The sequence below is a fragment of the Marmota marmota genome, unplaced genomic scaffold (assembly GCF_001458135.2).
Source record: "Marmota marmota marmota unplaced genomic scaffold, marMar, whole genome shotgun sequence".
In the NCBI taxonomy this organism is placed as follows: domain Eukaryota; kingdom Metazoa; phylum Chordata; class Mammalia; order Rodentia; family Sciuridae; genus Marmota; species Marmota marmota.
The window spans coordinates 1415741-1432943 of NW_025999924.1; positions in this window are offsets into that span (position 1 = coordinate 1415741).

The following is a 17203-nucleotide window of genomic DNA, read 5'->3' on the forward strand; positions in this document are numbered from 1 at the left end:
TCAAAGAAGAAATGGTGCAGAGGAAAATGTAAAAGCAATAAAAAAGATGGGATATGAACTAAGAGAAATGAAAAAGAAAGACAATCCAGAAAGAATAAAGTTGACCAACGATACAGTGATGTATATAGTGGCAGGCTTAACAACATCACTCAAAATGAAATGGGGGGGAAAAAGACATAAAAAGATTATAGAGAAAGTACTGGATATGGAAGAAAAAAAGAGGGTCCAACATAAATTTGTTGACGTGTTTGAGAAAATGAAAGGAACAGATGGAATAGAAATGATTTCAATAAGATAGAAGACAACAGTTCCTTGCAATAAAAATCTGAATCAGCACAATGAAGAGTAACAGCAGGATCCAGTGAAGATTGACAACACAATCAACACCAAGCCATACCCTGAAAAATTTGCTGAATATGAGACAAGGAAGAATTTATATGGGCATGAAGAAGAGGAATTAAATCACAAATAAGGGAAAAGTCTGGCTGACTTCAGACTTCTTCATAGCAATGTTCATTGCCAGGAGGTGAAGGAATGCCAACATAATTCTGAAGGTAAAAAAGTGTTGCTAAATAATTTATTAACCATGCAAATTCAAGTCTAAAGGCAACAGATAATCTCAATAATGCAAGTATTAGGTAACACATTATACGAATCCTCAGAAAAAGTAAATTCAATGGATTAAGGGATGACTCCAAATAAATATAACAAATTTATTGTATGGTTTAAATTCGAAATATCCAAATAAAAAATCTTTTTTTCACATCTCCAACACTGTCTCCAAGTTGTTGCAATTAAGTCTTCCTCTCTTAATATTTTAACTATCTTGGTCTAATCTCATCACTTTTCTAATAATTTCAAGTATTCAAAATCCAGTGAAGCTTCTTTCTTGTGTTAACATTCTGTTACTGTAACAAAATATCAGAGATAATCCACTTATAAATAGAAAGGTTTATTTTGGCTTGCAGCTTTGGAGTTTCAACTACATGATGGGTGAACCTATTGCTTTCAGGCTTTTGGTGTGCGGTGGGGATGTGTCATGGTGAGAGGGCATGGCATAGCAAAAGTTCATGGTGGGGAAGCACAAAAGAGGAAGAGGAGGAGACAGGTCCTACCCTAGAAGGAGACGCTCCCAGTGACCTTAAACTGCTCCCAGGCCCCACCTCTTAAAATTCCCACTATCTCCCAGTTGCACCAAGCTGTGGATCAAGTCTAACACATAGGCCCTTGGAGGACAATTCCAAATCATAGTGTATCTTATATTCACTTTAACTCTCATTTTCTTTCCTTCCATCCAAAAGTGGGCACCTGTGGCTGATTATTCTTTCTTCTCCCCCCATCCTTTCCTATACTCCTTCTTTTGAATCTCTGTCTCCTCTGGTTTAGTGTGGTGAGAAGGAGTGATAGGGAAAATGGGGCAAATGTCACTTTGGTGGTACTTTTCAGTGTTTTAAAAGATTACCTGTGGGTACCCTCATGTGACAGAAGTCCAAATGCTGGAATTCACAACAGACGTATGTGTGGTTTCTTCTGAAGCCCTTTAAGGATCTCCACCTGTCCAAAATAAGCCAGTGATGCCCTGGTGATTTCTCCTCTGACTCCAGCTCAGCTCCTACCTTGGATTGTCCACTCCATAGAATGTTCAGTGGTCTATTCTTCCAGAGTATTCTTGCTGATGAAATTCTCTTGTTGGGTGGCCTATCCCTTACATTGAGATGGCTCAACCCGGTTAACTTGTGGGCATTTGACCCTGTGGGAGAGCAGAATGTTCCTCCCCAAAATATGAAAGATTTTTGACTTAAAGGCAATTAAGGATGAGCAGAGGAAGAACTCTTTTATTTCCCATTTCCCACCTAAAAATGAGACATAAATTCTTCACTGAAGACAACCCTTATCAGCTCAGAGACCACACCAGAGGAATCTACCAAAAAACCTTATTTTATTAGTTTCTTCCTGAACATTTTTCTTCTTATAGTTTCCTGACTCTGGAAGCTCCAAACTGCTTTTCTTTGTCCTGTTGTGTCTCCACACACTTTTTGTTCTCTGTTGAGGTTGTTGTGTAAGCCAGAGTTCTAAGCAACCACCTTGAGTTATCTTTCACTGACATTTCTTCCACATGGTAGATATGCACTAAACACGTGAATAAACTTACATGTTTTTCTCTTGTTAATCTGCTTTGTGTTATAGAAGTCTGTGCCAACTATGAATTTATAAAGATTGAAGAGAAGTTATATTTCTTCCCTTCAAATCCCAGGAAATTCATGCATCTTCCAAATGAAATATCTGGAGTCTGGGTGGCTCCATGATGACCTCTACTCTCTGCCTTACTTACTTTTCCAGAACTCTTAATTTTAGCCTTGGTTAGACGCAGGATGCATCTTTCATGGCAAGCAGTCAATAGAAATGGTTAAAAATTATGATTTTAATCTACCCTACTTTTTTCAATCTCAGAGTAGTGATTCTTAACTAGAGATGATTTTTCTCCACTTGCCACTTGCCTCAGAGTATTTGGCCACATCTAGAGACATTTGATTGTCACACTGAGGGAAAAGGGTGTTTCTACTCCTGTCTAGTAGAAGTCAGCCACACAGCTAAAAATCCTCAAAGGGATTATCAGCCTACTGAAGTGGTATGAAAATTACTTTAAACTATAAATATCTGAACAATCAGCAGCCACAGGAGCATTAACTACACTTAAGCAGAAAATACAGCTGCCACTGACCCTTCTCCAGTGTGAATATGTACCCTAGTATCAGCAAGCCAACTCCCATCTGAGGATGGGCTTTTCCGTGCCCAGTTCAGAGGTTTATCTGCATACAGATGCCTCTGAGACTTAATCTAATAATGCTTCTCAACTCCATTTGAAGTGCTCTGAATCAATGCTACTCCATGTGGATTTTCTTCCTTGACAAATAACTTATTGGGGAGGAAACTTTTTCTGAAGTTCAGCAATTTGTCAATATTACTATGGGGAGTTTTGTTATTGAAGTGAGGTAAAATAAAAATGAATACTTATAAAATGCATAGCTCTTATACTATGATCTTGTTTTTGTAGAATCATCCCGATTCTCCCATCTATGTATATACACACTGCAGTGCTTGAATGGTGTTCACAGAGTGATACATGATAGAAATTTTTGGGTAGTTGACTTGTAGTGTTTTCCCCCCCTCTCCTTTGTTTCTCCTCAGATCACTTAAAGTTCATTTTTTTATAATGATGAATATAATGTCTATAAAACCAATGAAATTGTTCTTTCCTATAAGAAAAACAAGGGCAGCAACAACAAAACCTTTTCAATGGATCTTTATACAACTCAGGAGAAAATTCCAACTAATCTCATCTGTTCCCTTGTTCATGTAACAATAAGAATGATACAAATATCAGTAACCATAGCCAACAATATACATGTTCCAATGGCTGAAGAACATTTTGGGGACTGCTAGCAATTATCCATCTGCCTGAAAGGGGCAGGCCAGTTCTATTTTAACCTCTTCATTCTTATTCTCCTTCATCTTCAAGAGTGAAAACACACACCAAAGATAATGCCTTTGACTATTCCTTACTGAACTCCTCTTCCCACTCACATGCCATTCAGGGGAGGGTCTGCTTCATTTTGCCAGTACTGCTGTATCATTTGCACATACAGTGGATGCAGATAGGAGTTTGGGGATATAGAAAAGGAAAGAGAGATTGAATCTCAAAAGACAAGCACCCACAAGCCACTGGAAAGCAAGAAACACCCAGGAATCTTTAAAATGTAAAACCAGCATTCCTGAGCAACCCAGCCCAAGTCCTTAGCCTGTGTCCTTCATCCACACCCTTGTCCCATGCTCTTGTCCACAAAAGTAACACGAGGGCACTGTGCATGTGCTGGACAACTGGTGCCAATTGTGTAACTCTGCCCTGGCTCCACCTCTAGCCTAGCCCCTAGGAACTGTCCCCTCTATAAATATTAACAGCCCACACTAAGTGGTTGCTCTCTGTCTCTTTGGAGATGACCCTCCTTCTTCCTTGAATGTGTATTCTCTCTTGAGATAGACCAAAATTTCCCCAAATGTCTTTCTGCTTTCCTAAATAAACCTTTGTCTGCGTCTCTGACTGGCGCATGCAAAAATTCTTTTCTGTTACATATGCCAAAGACCCTACTAGTCCTGAATCAAAGTACCCCTCTCTGGAAACTTGGACCTCCAGTGACAGATGGGAGGGTGGGAAGAGGCCTTTCTCTCCCAGTTCCTGTCTATTGTACAGAGGAACAAAGCTCATTCATTTCTATAGCTTTTATTTTCATGAACATTGCAAAATTTATACTATATCTAGAAATTTTCCTTGAATAAAACAGTGGCTCCTTTTCACCTTTAAAAGCAATAATGACAACAACAACAACAACAACAATAATAGTCTATTTCTTTCCTTTATGGGCACCAGAGCCAAGCATATGCACTCTATTTGGAGAATGCAAACGCCTCAAGCCAGCATTTCTTTCACCAGCTCTCAGCAAGTGGCCATTTAGGCTTAATTGCTCCTCACAGCATAGTCCAATTAAGAACGGGCATTGGCGGGCTAAGGGCTATTTGTTAATCCATAAAAGGTATGAGAGACAGTACTTGTTTTGCCTGCAGTTTTTATTCACATGTTTGGGTGAAAACCTAAACAGCTGGGACTCTCTGCAAGTGATATGTGTGTGCATTAATCTGTTGTTATGGGTCAGACAAGTATACGAATGTATTTCACACAAAAAAATCCCCAACTTTTTTTCATCTAATTCAAAGGAGAACTTTGTCAAGATATTGCTGAAACCTACCCAAGCATAATGATTGAAATTGCGGCCAGGGCCAGAACTAGCTTAGAGGAGAAAAACCTCTGAACCCACAGCATTTTTGTAGCACAAATATGGTTTTCTTTCCTGGGAGAGCAATTTCCTTATCGAAGTGCCAGATTCTATTAGAGTACATCATTGTGGGCTGTTGTTGTTTAGCATTCTTTCTAAACAGAGTTTTGATTTTCTGAGAATTTGCTTTCTGTACATCATTTCCATTCAATCCAAGGAGACTGCCATTCTACACTGGAGACGGTACCAATGTGGGGAGCCGAGGTGTGCAGCTGTGTCTCTTGGGACTCGATGAAAACAGGCAAACAGGAAGAAAAATATATCATGAAACTGTTGAGTGTTTTCAGCTAGCTCAAATATTTCTACACTTGCTTCTGCATGAAAAAGAAGCTGATGGGTGTCCATGGGCCAAGGGGCTACCTGCTGCCTTCTTATGAGTTTTGCTTTTCAGAGAAGAGAAAGCTCAACAAAGACCCCATTCAGGCTAAGGAAAAGGGCAGATCAGAAAGATGTGTTGTCTACAAGGGTCAGACTCAAGTAGTGGTGGGAATTTGGGAAGGTGGGAAGAAAGAATTGAATCTCTTAGCAACAAAGAATTTTATTCATGGCCATAATCACCTTTGCCTTCCTCGAGTGGAGTGAGATTGGAAGTCAGGTGTCTTCCATGATTTACACGTTTGGGCTTTGAAGACAGTCAGAGCCATCAACCCATTTCCTTGTTCTTCCTAATTTCTCCCTTTCCTAACTCCCAGTTTCCTGGGAGAATCTACTTCATTTGTGACATTACTCTGGCTTCCTGACTTTCTCTATTATGTAAGCAGAGTAAGGTGGGAAAGCCTGATCAGGTTTTATGTATCTGGACTGTTCTGTAATCAGTCAACCTGACTTAGCTAGGTCTAGAGATTTTCTTGTTCCTAGATAAGTGAAAGCTTCTCTTCTGCATCCTCCACTTTGTTTTTATTTTTAATTTACTGTTGATTGTTAACCAACACAATTCTGATGAGTGAAACTGCTAATTTCAGAATGCATCTACCATCAAATAAGGAGTCTTCTTCCAGAAAGCGCCATGCACCCACCTCTAGGTCTGAATCTATGCTGCCGGCTGGCTTCAGGTAATGATATTTACCCAGCTCATTGAAATGTCACACTTAGGACTGAGCCCTATAAATTATTATTGTGTTCATTTTACATTGTAAAGATAAAGGTCAGAGCTCAGATTTATTCACACCCGTGATACATTTCTGAGAGTCAGTAGAAAAACAAACTACTGGATCTTTCAGTCATAAGAACATAGAAGCCAAAGTGCACTTATTCCTAAATAAAGGAAAAGAAATAGCCATAGGACCAGTAGTTCTTGGATAAAATAGCAGTAAAGGAGAGGTTGGCTCATTTAAGGTATGAAACCATTATGTCCGGTTTTCTGACAGTCTTTTAACAGTGATTGTAAAATGAGGTAAAAGGTAAAAGGCTGGGGACAAGTTCAAGAAGACTAGAGGATCTAATCGATCATTGTGTAGTGACTGAGTAGGTAACTCCCTCCTTCTTAGGACAAAGATGGTCCTCCAGTTCCCCATGGCAAGCTCTTCATTGGCTGGGAAGCCCATCATTTGAACTGAGCACTTCGCATACAGGTAGTCACCTTGAACTACAAATTTCCAAAAGCAGGATTGCTTGCCAATCCGAGACCTGGTAACCTTAAACAAGGAAGCAGCTCCGAGAGGAGGTGTGCTAGAGGGTGCTAAGGGGCTGCAGGGACCCCCCCAGTGTGGGTCAAGCCTCAGCTGGCAACGTGGAGTACACACTCCTGGTGTGTCAGCTACCCCAGCTCCGAATGCACCCCACATGATTGGCTCTCAGGGCAACTCTCACCAGCATTTAATAAAATCTCAGGCCATTCACATCAGATGATGTTTCTTCCATAAAATTTGGCTTTGGAGCTTTGAAAGAATCTACCAGGATCACCCCCATATTTCTCGCTCACTTACCATCCTTTCAAGGATTATCTCCACTTGGAGAGCAATGTTTGAAGGGTTTAGTCTCCTGAGCTATTTGAGCTATAAGAACTGCTGGGTGATCTTTTACTTGGCTCTCCTGTTCCTGTAATTCACCCTTTTCCCTCTTTTTACTTATTAGTTTTTGAATTCTCTATTGAATCTCAGTGCCTTTATTTTAACATTCTCCCTTTTCTACATTCTTTTGAAGCTTTTTATTCTTTTTGAACTCATTCATACTAATGACCACTACAAACTCTGATGTGCTTGATGTGCGGCTGGCACTGCCCTGGATTTAAGGCGTTTGCTAGGCTTTGCCATTTTAGTAGAAAGAAGAAAATACACAATCATGTTTTTAAAATCCTAAAAATAAAACACAAATTGAGGAATAATAAATATGTACTCACTTAATATTATTAAACTCTTAATAGAATTTTACCTTACCAAGTTTCATATTTATCTTAATATTTCTTCCCAACATTTACAGGAAAAACATTGGAGATAAATATCTGTCTTTAAGTGCCAGCTTCTCTTTTTCTTTGGTTCCACCATTTTAAAAAGAATAATGCTGAAAATAATAAATGCTACTGCTTAAAGGATTCCCTGAATGGACACATTTTGCATTAAGGGGGAAACTGAGTCAACTAATAGGAAGTACAGACAGCTTTTCACTCACTTTCTTCTTTTTACCCTCTTCTTCATTTTTTTTCTGTGTACTTTGCATTTTCCTCTAGTTTCACCTCAGGGTTGCTTAACCACTGAGCCACATCCCCAGCCCTTTTTATTTTATATTTTGAGACAGAGTCTCACTAAATTGCTTAGGGCCTTGCTAAGTTGCTGAGGTTGGCTTTGAGCTTGCAATCTTCCTGCCTCAGCCTCCCAAGCAGCTGGGATTACAGACGTGCACCACTGTGCCAGGTCAGATTGAGTATTTTTGACCCATCAATGAACTTACAATCCTTTTCAAGAGATGTAAGCAGGGAGTTGGAGCCATGCTGTGTCATTTTTCCTCTTTCTTTTCTTTTCTTTTCTTTCTTTTCTTTTCTTTTCTTTTCCTTTCCTCTTTCTTTCTTTCTTTCTTTCTTTCTTTCTTTCTTTCTTTCTTTCTTTCCTTCTTTCCTTCTTTCTTTCTTTCTTTCTTTCTTTCTTTCTTTCTTTCTTTCTTTCTTTCTTTCTTTCTTTCTTTCTTTCTTTCTTTCTTTCTTTCTTTCTTTCTTTCTTTCTTTCTTTCTTTCTTTCTTTCTTTCTTTCTTTCTTTCTTTCTTTCTTTCTTTCTCTTGTGCTGGAATCATCATCATTTCTTTAACCTGGACCATGATGCTCAGTTTCAAACCAGAAGCCAGAAGATAACAATGGTAAAATGTAAGTCATTTCAATCCGTCTTTCATTCAGTCCTTCAACAAGCATTTACTGAGGACCTGCATTTTTAGGTACTGTTCTAGGCATTTGGAATACACATGTGATAAAAACAAACGAAGATCATTGTTCTTGCATTATAGTGGGTGATATAATCTTTTACTTGGTTCTCTCATTTCTGTGATTCACCACTTTTCCTCTTTTACTTATTTATTATTAACTATAATAAATAAGAAATCAGGTAAATGAGTTAATTATCCAGCTTATTAGAAGAGAAGTGCTATGGAAAGCAAAAAGAGAAAGAAAGAAAAGCAAAGTAAGGGGATCAGCTATAGGGTGAGTGCTGCAATTTTAAAATAAGTACCATAGAGTTGGTTTCATTGAGAAGATGCTGCTGGACCTCTTTGTCTGGAACCCACAAGTGCTCACAAAAATGTTGGGAGAGCTGGGCTGAGTCGTGCCATGGATTTTCTTTCCAGAATGTGGGAGGGGCCTCAGTTTTGAAAAATGAACTATTAAGAGACGGGACTATAGTTTTTCTCTATTTCCTCCCAGTGTTGGAAAAATATTCGTGCAGAGAAGCATTTTACAGGCAAAGACAAATGGAAGACTTCAGAACATACTGTCAGTGGTGTGTTCTCTATTTCTTACTATAACTGAGATAAAACTCTTTTGGTTGATGCCTCATTTCTGGGCCACTAGGCGGTATTCATATAAAACCATAGTTTCAATTTAGAGATGCCTGTGCAAAAGTATGTCACAGAGTTAATATAAAGAGTTTTTGTTGAATGCACTTGAGGTTTCAGTCATGTGTGTGTGTGTATGTGTGTGTGAGAGAGAGAGAGAGAGAGAAAGAGAGTGCGCGCATCATGTGTGCATGTGTATATGAGTAGAATGAGTTTTTCTTGTTAGTCAAAGATGCTATCTGTGGCAAAGAATTGCACAGCTTTTATTTTATACAGATGGTAGTTCATAATCATTGCCTCATTCATATATTCAGTTGGGTTGATAATTAGAGTTTGTAATTTTCCAAACTGTGAGGCAATGATTCTACTACATGTATCTTTTTGTGATGTCTAGAGAAAGGCTCTTAAAATTGTTTGGTCGTTCATAGTATTTCTAATGGAGACTGACTATTTAATTCCCTTCTTTGAGGGAACTTGGAGTCTGATAAGTAATACGTCAGAAATGATTATGGAAAAGCAAACCATGAATGAGGCCCCAAAAGAATAAGTATATCTTTGGGAAATGAAAAGAATCTCCTGAATTTTCATCCTGTCACACGTTAAATTGAGAGCCATTTAAATGAGATCACACCATCATACCCAATGCAGTGCCCAAGTTTGATGTTTTAAAACAGATTGTCCCCTCCTTCTTTGAATGTCGAGGCAAGAGCTGCTACTGTTTCTGATAAACTTTTTGTGTGGTGTTGCTTGGGGAGGAAGAATGGGATTTTCATGGAATTTGGAGCTGTTCCGTGGTAACTTTAGAATAACCACCTGTCTTCTGGGGATTGGGCTGTGCACAGCAGCTAGTTGTGGAGGTCTCCTTTTGCTGAGTGGGAGCTCAGTGTGGGGCTAGTGGTTGAGCAAGGTCAGCAGATGTTCTTCTTGCCTGAGGAGAAGGGAGTCCTCCTGGTGCAAAAAGGATTAAGCTCATTTTGTTTTGCAAGCATTAAATATGAAAATGAAGGGATCAGAAGGTGCAAAGAGGAGAGGCAAGAATTGCATAAGTCCAATTTGATCCCCAGCAAACACTCGTCACCAAATGCTGAAAGACCTAAGCAATCTCATTCTACTTAGGACCTCATTTTGCTCTGAAACTTAACCTCTGACCTACTGTAGTCCTAAAGTCAGGAAAATACCATAGAAAAGCTCTGTGGAAACAGTTCTCAGAAAAGCCGCAGATGGTGATCACTTAAGATAGGCCAAGATATTGAAATATCTGAAATTCCAGATGCTCCCCACTTAAGTATTGTGACCAATATCTAAACTAGAAGCCCTGCAGTTTGGCACGTACCCCCCTTGTGACATCCTCACGATTTAAACTAATCAATTTTGAGATTTTAAACTAATCAATTTTAAGTGCGTCAACCCCTTGAACTAACCAATAATTCTTTCCAGATTCTTTCCCGCCACTTGATACGCTAATCATGTTTTAGAGTTGTTATTTGATTTTCCCGTGGTGTGTGATGATTTGCTAAGAGATGCTATGATGTATGTGGGGGTCCCTGCCTTCTCCAAAGAATGTATAAAACTGCTGCAAACCCTAGGCTCGGGGCCTCTCAGCGTCACCAGTTGCTGTGTGTGTGGGGAGGACGGAGCTAGCTCGCAAAAAAACACCTCTTTGCTGCTTACATCGATCTTGGTCTCTGGTGGTCTTTTGGGGGTCCCGAATTCGAGCATAACAATGCAAACCCTACCTTTTCTGAGTTTTTGCCTGTGATGTCCAGGGCAACCAGCAACCGTCCCAGATCTGAGCTCCATCTCCCTGACTTGCTGGTGGCCCTGGTCCAGGCTCCTAATACATTAGGCCTTTCCTCCTTTGAATAGTGAATATAACACTGTTGTCTCCAAGGAGAGTGGGTGAGAGTTCTGTGCTTTGCAGCAGAAAGGGATTAGCCAACACCCTTGTTATAACACATGTAGGGAAAAATTAAGGGTCCAGAAGACTATGTCACTTACACTGGAAAGTTTTAAAAAATCATAGGAGCTGAAGAACACATCAAGTATATTCTTTACTTTTGCGACCCTGATCATCTGAGGCATAGCTTTTGCACTCTATAAACAGCTTTGGATGAAAGTCCTTAAAGGGCCAGAAACAATTGTAAAAACATCTTTTTCTGATGGGGAATGTTTCCTTGAATGGTAAAAGCCTAGAGAAAAGTCTGGACTTCAGCATATTGCTTTTGGCTAGAATGCAGATTGATGTAAAGTTTCATTCTGTTTTTCTAAATTTAACAGTCTGTGTCATTTACAGCCAGGCATGTAATAAAGGGCTTGGTGATGGTAAAAATTTCAAATTTATTTATGTATTTTCAATATTGTTTCTCTGGGTTGGACTAAAATGGCCTGGTTGACTCTCAATCTTGTTTTTTTTTTTTTTTTTAAAGGAATTATATTGTAGTCAATGTGGATTATCTAAGGGCTGATGATCAAGGGAATGGATTATTTAGCTCCTTTGCTCTTCTATTTTTTCCTGACTCCCAGATTTTAGAAATATTTTGCTGCTTATTGAACGTCACAAGAGATAGGATAGAGACAATGTAAGATGGCCAGACCTGGTAGACACTTAGGTTCTTAGGCAAGATTGGATTGTTTTATGGGTGTGAGTATAGTTTTGGAGCTAAAAAGTCTATCCTCCTACATACTGGCTGGGTCTTTTAGTCTCTAAAGACTGAAGATCTTTTAATCTGTCTGTGCCTCAGTTTCCTAATCTATAAAATGGAATGTACTAGAATGTTCCTTATAGAGTTGCTGTAGGAGTTAAAAGATAGAAGTAAAGAACACAGAGCAGGGCTTGGTGTATGGTACCTGCTGATCAAGCATTTACTATCCTTACTGTTATGTTGTTATTTTAATGTAATGCTCAGGTATCACTGCAGTCCTGGTGGCAGAACATGAACCTCTCAGGAAGCTGACATTCTCATGCATATCAGCCACACAGAGCAGGGTTTCCCCTTTGTACAGTCCCTTTCTGTGCAAAGAAGAGATCTTTGCTTGACCCTTTTTCTCTGCTCCTGCCTGCTGTGATAGTGATTGTTTCACTTATCTATTGCTGTGAAACAAACCTCCCAAAACTTACTGGTGTAAGACAACAATGATTCACTGTATGCGCAGTTCTATGGGCTGGTAGGGCGAAAGTGGGTGGTATTTCTGCAGGTATAAGTTGAGATCTCTCTGGTAGCTACCTTCTGCTGGAATCTTGGGCTGGGTGGCCTCTCATCTTTGGGTCCTCTCTCCACATGGCCACTTGGCCTTCAGCAATCTAGCCTGACCTTGTGTATAGCACGGTAAGATGGAGAAAGCAGGAGCTGCCAGACTTTTTAAACCCATATCTAAAACAGAATCACTTCTAACATATTCCATTGGCCAGAGCAAGTAATAAGGCCAGTTTAGATCCAAGGGGAGGGGAAATGGACTTTGCTTCTGAGAGAAGGTGCTTGCAGAGGTGGGAGGATGGTGATATTGGAGATTATATACCACACTGGTTCACCCTTAGTGTCTTGCTTATAGGATTTTTTTGAGGGATGCCAATTGTCATAGTCTGGTCCTACTGCTGTAACAAAATACATTACACTGGGTAGTTTCTAAACAGAGGAAATTTATTTCTTAAAGTTCTGGAATTTATTTCTGAAAGTCTAGGATCAAGGCACCAGCAGGGTTTCATTCTGTTTTTCTGGGGAGGGCCTGTTCTTCATTGATGGTGCCATCAGTGTGTCCTCACAAGGCAGAAGGGCAAGAGGGACAGAGAGAAGCCCTGCTCAAGCCAATTCTAAATTTGATCATTACTTTGGGGATTGGTTTCAACACATGAATTTTGGAGACAGGGGTACACATTCAGACCACAGTACTAATAAAACAGTCCAAGCTTAGGCATCTTACCACCCACGGTAAAGTCCTGTGTCCTTGCCATGTTGAATGCTGTCCTTTATCAGCTGGTTTTTATTATTATTTTTATACCCCAGCAGCATTGGGTATTCTGTAAGCCCAATGATTTCGCATAGCAATGATTAACAGTCTTCAATGAAGAGAAAGAAGTTCTCTTCTGTCTGGTCAAGCCCAGACTTTTGAGTGGTTTGAGTAATTATCTTGCATCTCTCTACTTCTCTTGGCTTTGAGAAGGGGGAATCACCTGCCTCTTGCCCCTGTCCCACAGGGCATAAATCTAGGCAATCACCATCGGGAGGCAAACCAACTAAAGTTTGGTGGAACCTCATGGTACGGTGTAACTCTCCACTTTTTTCCTCTTCCCTTTCAGTCTTACTCAAGTCCCTTCACACACTCAATTAAGAGTGCAGGAAGCCAGAGCTGGAAGGCACCCCAGAGAGAGTCCAGCTCAAGGGTTTGCACCAGAGACATTGTATTGCTCCCCCTCAACCTGAGAGCAATTGCGATTCCATGATGGGAGGGAGTGGTGGGCTCCTGGCTTCTCTCTCTCCTCTGTGAACACTCCTGCTTTTATGTGTTCCATGTAGGTTCTGTTTAGACAGGAGTTCCATTAAAACCAGCTTGAAATCTCTGAGAACAAGGCCCTGGGAGGTGTAGTTATGTATTCAGGTAGAGCTGTTCCAAGAAGCAGAGCAGCTTGGGCCTCTGAAAGGCTCCATACCAAATGCTAGGCACGTGTCTGGAGTGGAAAGCAGGGGCAGGGATCTACACCAACCAGACCTCTGCAGGTTAGAGGTTAAGAAAGCAGGAAGGTAAGTCATGCGGGCATGACAACTTCTAGTGCCACAGGTGAGGTCAAGTAGAGGGTAAGGAAAGTGCCTCCTGGGAGAGTGAACCAGGAGACTACATTCTTGTTTTGATAATGAGAGTGTTATGGTTTAGCTATGAGGTATGCCCCCCAAACTCATAAAGCAGAATGGTCAGAGTGAAATGATTAGAGTATGAGAGCTGTAATCTTATGAGTGGATTGATCCATTTGATAGAATCAAATTTGAATGAATCAAGGGACAGTAACTATTGGCAGGTAGGGTGTGGCTGGTAGGAGTAGGCCCCTGGGGGCATGTCCTTGGGCATTATACTATCCCCAGCTTTTTGCATTCAAGCACTGCCTGATTCCTGGCTGTCATGAACTGAGCATCTTTTCTCCGCCAGCCATGTTCTTCTGCCATGAAGTTCTTTCTGCCTCTTCTCAGGCCCAAAGCTATGGAACTGGCCAGCCATGGACTGAACCTCTGAAACTGTAAACCAAAATAAACTTTTCTTCTCTGAGTTGTTCTTGCAGGTCTTGGTTACAGTGATGAAAAGCTTACTAAAAAATAGGGTCTGTGCATTTTTCTTCTCCTCCTTCCCACACCTAATGCTCAACTTTCCCTCTAAATTTGGACAAGTATTTAAAAAGAGTCTAGGTTTGAAGGAGTATCACATGGCTTTCCTACTTTGAGCACTCACATGAATCTGTCTGGCTTGGTGCCCTGAGCAGCTTGGCCAGCTCGCAGCTGAGCCACGGGGTGGAGGCTAATCTCCAGACTCCTATTCCAACATCATTTTCTCACTATGAAACACTTTCTCCTTTGTAAAGAAACCAGCAGGGCGATGCTTACCCATAGACAAAGGGCATAAGACAGTAACTTGTCTTCACACTGCCTCATTTTCTTTATTCAAATAAATCAAGAATATAGTTTTCTCTCTTTCAGCTGTTATGAGACTTGCTGATATAGTGTGTATGACTCTTTGGATAAAGGCATAATGTAAAACAAAATTGTATTAATAAGATATTACTAATATTAATCAATATGAAATGCAATAGTGTGCTGGGGTGAGGAAGTCAGGAAAGAACACTGTAAACTCCTCTGGGATCCGCAAGACCAGACACTTCCCAATGCTTCTTGCTAAATACTCAGCCTAGAAATGGTCCCCCAAAGTGCAGTAAAACATGCAACTCTAATGTTTGTGTTAGATTGAAATTATGGCTTGGAAAATTCTAGTATTTTCTTTAATCATAAAAAGAGTGAGAGATGTAAAATTTCATGTAATTATCCAGTCAGAATGGAGGCTGCATCACATTCTGTGCTCTGTGTGATAACTGCTTAAAAAGGTCAGGGTTCTTACATTCTTTCTGTATAGACTGTGTTCTAATTGAACTTCCTAATGTGTCTGACAGATGGGAAATCGCTCATTTTGACCCTGAATGTCCTATCTTTGGTTCACATAAGCTAATAACATGGGATTATTAGTTTAGTATTTTATACAGATCTGTAATAAAGACCCCAGTTCCAAGGATAGCAATCATAAAACTTTTTTGTTTTATTTTTTCTATATGGCTACCAGGAGCACACAGTTGTGAGCATTCTCTCATTAAACCAAAAAACCCGCAGTTATATTCTTTTTTCTTTTGGTATCAGGGATTGAACTCAGGGGTGCTTAATGAGTCACATCCCCAGCCCTTTTTATTTTATATTTTGAGACAGGATCTTGCTAAGTTTCTTAGGGACTCTCTAAACTGCTGAGGCTGGCCTTGAACTCAGGATCCTTCTGCCTCACCCTTGTAAGCTGCTGGGATTACAGGCATGTGCCACTACATCTGCAGTTATATTATTTTTATTTTGCAGTGCAAGGCACTGAGTTACAACAACTTCCTTGAGTTCCCACAGGGCATGGGTAGAACTGGGAGTTTGGCCAACCTTCCTGATTTTCTGGGTTCTCCAATCTTTCAAAAAAGTATGGAAGCCTTTCAGAGTTTAATTTGGACCCTGTAAAGTCATGTATCTTTTCTGTGTGTCATTCTCTTTGTCTATTGGTTGGTATTCATCGAGACAGCCAGTACCAGCAGATACCATGGGGATTTCTATAAATTAGGGGTAGGAGCAATAAACTAAAAGAAACCCAAACTGAAGCTCCAAGCAATCCAAAGTTACCCCAAGTCAGTCAAAGCCCCATGGTCACTGAGTCCATATATTAGCATTAGACTAAAAATGGAACTTTAAAGACTTAAAGAAGAAGCACAGCCCAGCGAGAACATCCTGACATCATGTCTCCCACCCGCTAACCATTTACAGCAAGAAGCATAATGTTCTATCCCATCCTGATGATTCATTTAAAAAATCTCAGAATGTAACTATATTCTTTCTTGCTCCTTCTGTCCTGATTTCCACCCCTCTTTTTCCTCTTGGGGTCACTCCCCTTACATCTTTGTCACATTCATTTTTTTCTTTTAAAATATTTTTTAATTGTCGATTGACTATTTACTTATTTTTATGTGGTGCTGAGGATTGAACCCAGGGCCTCACACATGCTAGGCAAGTGCTCTGCCTCTGAGCCACAACTTTACCCCCCATTTTTTCTTCTACCAGTCCTTTATATCTTGCCAATCCTTGAGGTTATGTACCGGTTCCTCATCTCATTTTGATTCACACTCTCTCCCTGGGTGATTTGTTCCACTTTCTTGCTTCAGTTATCATGAAAATGTCCATAAGTGCCCAAATCAGTACCACCAGCCCAGGCCTTTTGCCTAAACATCTCCATCTGGCTGGACCTACAGCCCTTCAAGTTTGACATGTCTCAAACTGAGTATGTTATTTTCTTCATTCCTCACTTCCACTACCCACCCTCTTCTTCCACTCCAGACATCTGTCACCTATCAAAGTAAAGGGCATCGCCATCCGCTTGGTTTAGCAGCCCCAAACCAGAGCCAACCTAAGTCTTCCCTCTCCAGATTACAAAGTTCTGTGAATTTTATGGAGATATATATGAATATATATGTGTGTGTATGTATATGTGTGTGTGTATATATATATACACACTGATTTCATATATATGTATCATATATGTATACTAGTTTTCTTCATTTTTTTTCCTCAGTAGAGACCAAATATAGCTTATAGTCATTAATTCATTTCTTTTCCTCTCTCCCTTCCTTCCATTCTTCCTTCTTTTCTTTCTCTGTGGTGCTGGGGATTAAATCCAGGCCTTTGTACTTGCTAAACAAGCACAGTACTACTGAGCGAATCTCCAGCCCCGTAGTTTTATTTATTTTATTTTTATTTTTTATTTTTTGGTTAACAATAAGATTAAAAGGTAACATGGACCAATGTGGAGATATTAGAACTTTTGTTAGGCCTGACTCATTTTAAACTGCCTTGAATTCTTGAACTTGCCTGAGTTCTTTAAAATTTCTACTTCAAAAGACAAAGACAGAATTTTTAGTTAAAGATGACAGATTAACTACATGTGCTTCACTCCCTTTCTCTTAAGGACCCATGAAAATGACAACAAAAAGCATAGCATATAAACCCACAACGACAAAGAGAAAAGGAGCAGGAGTCCCTAGCATGAGGGTGGTGACCAAGGAGGGTGCTAG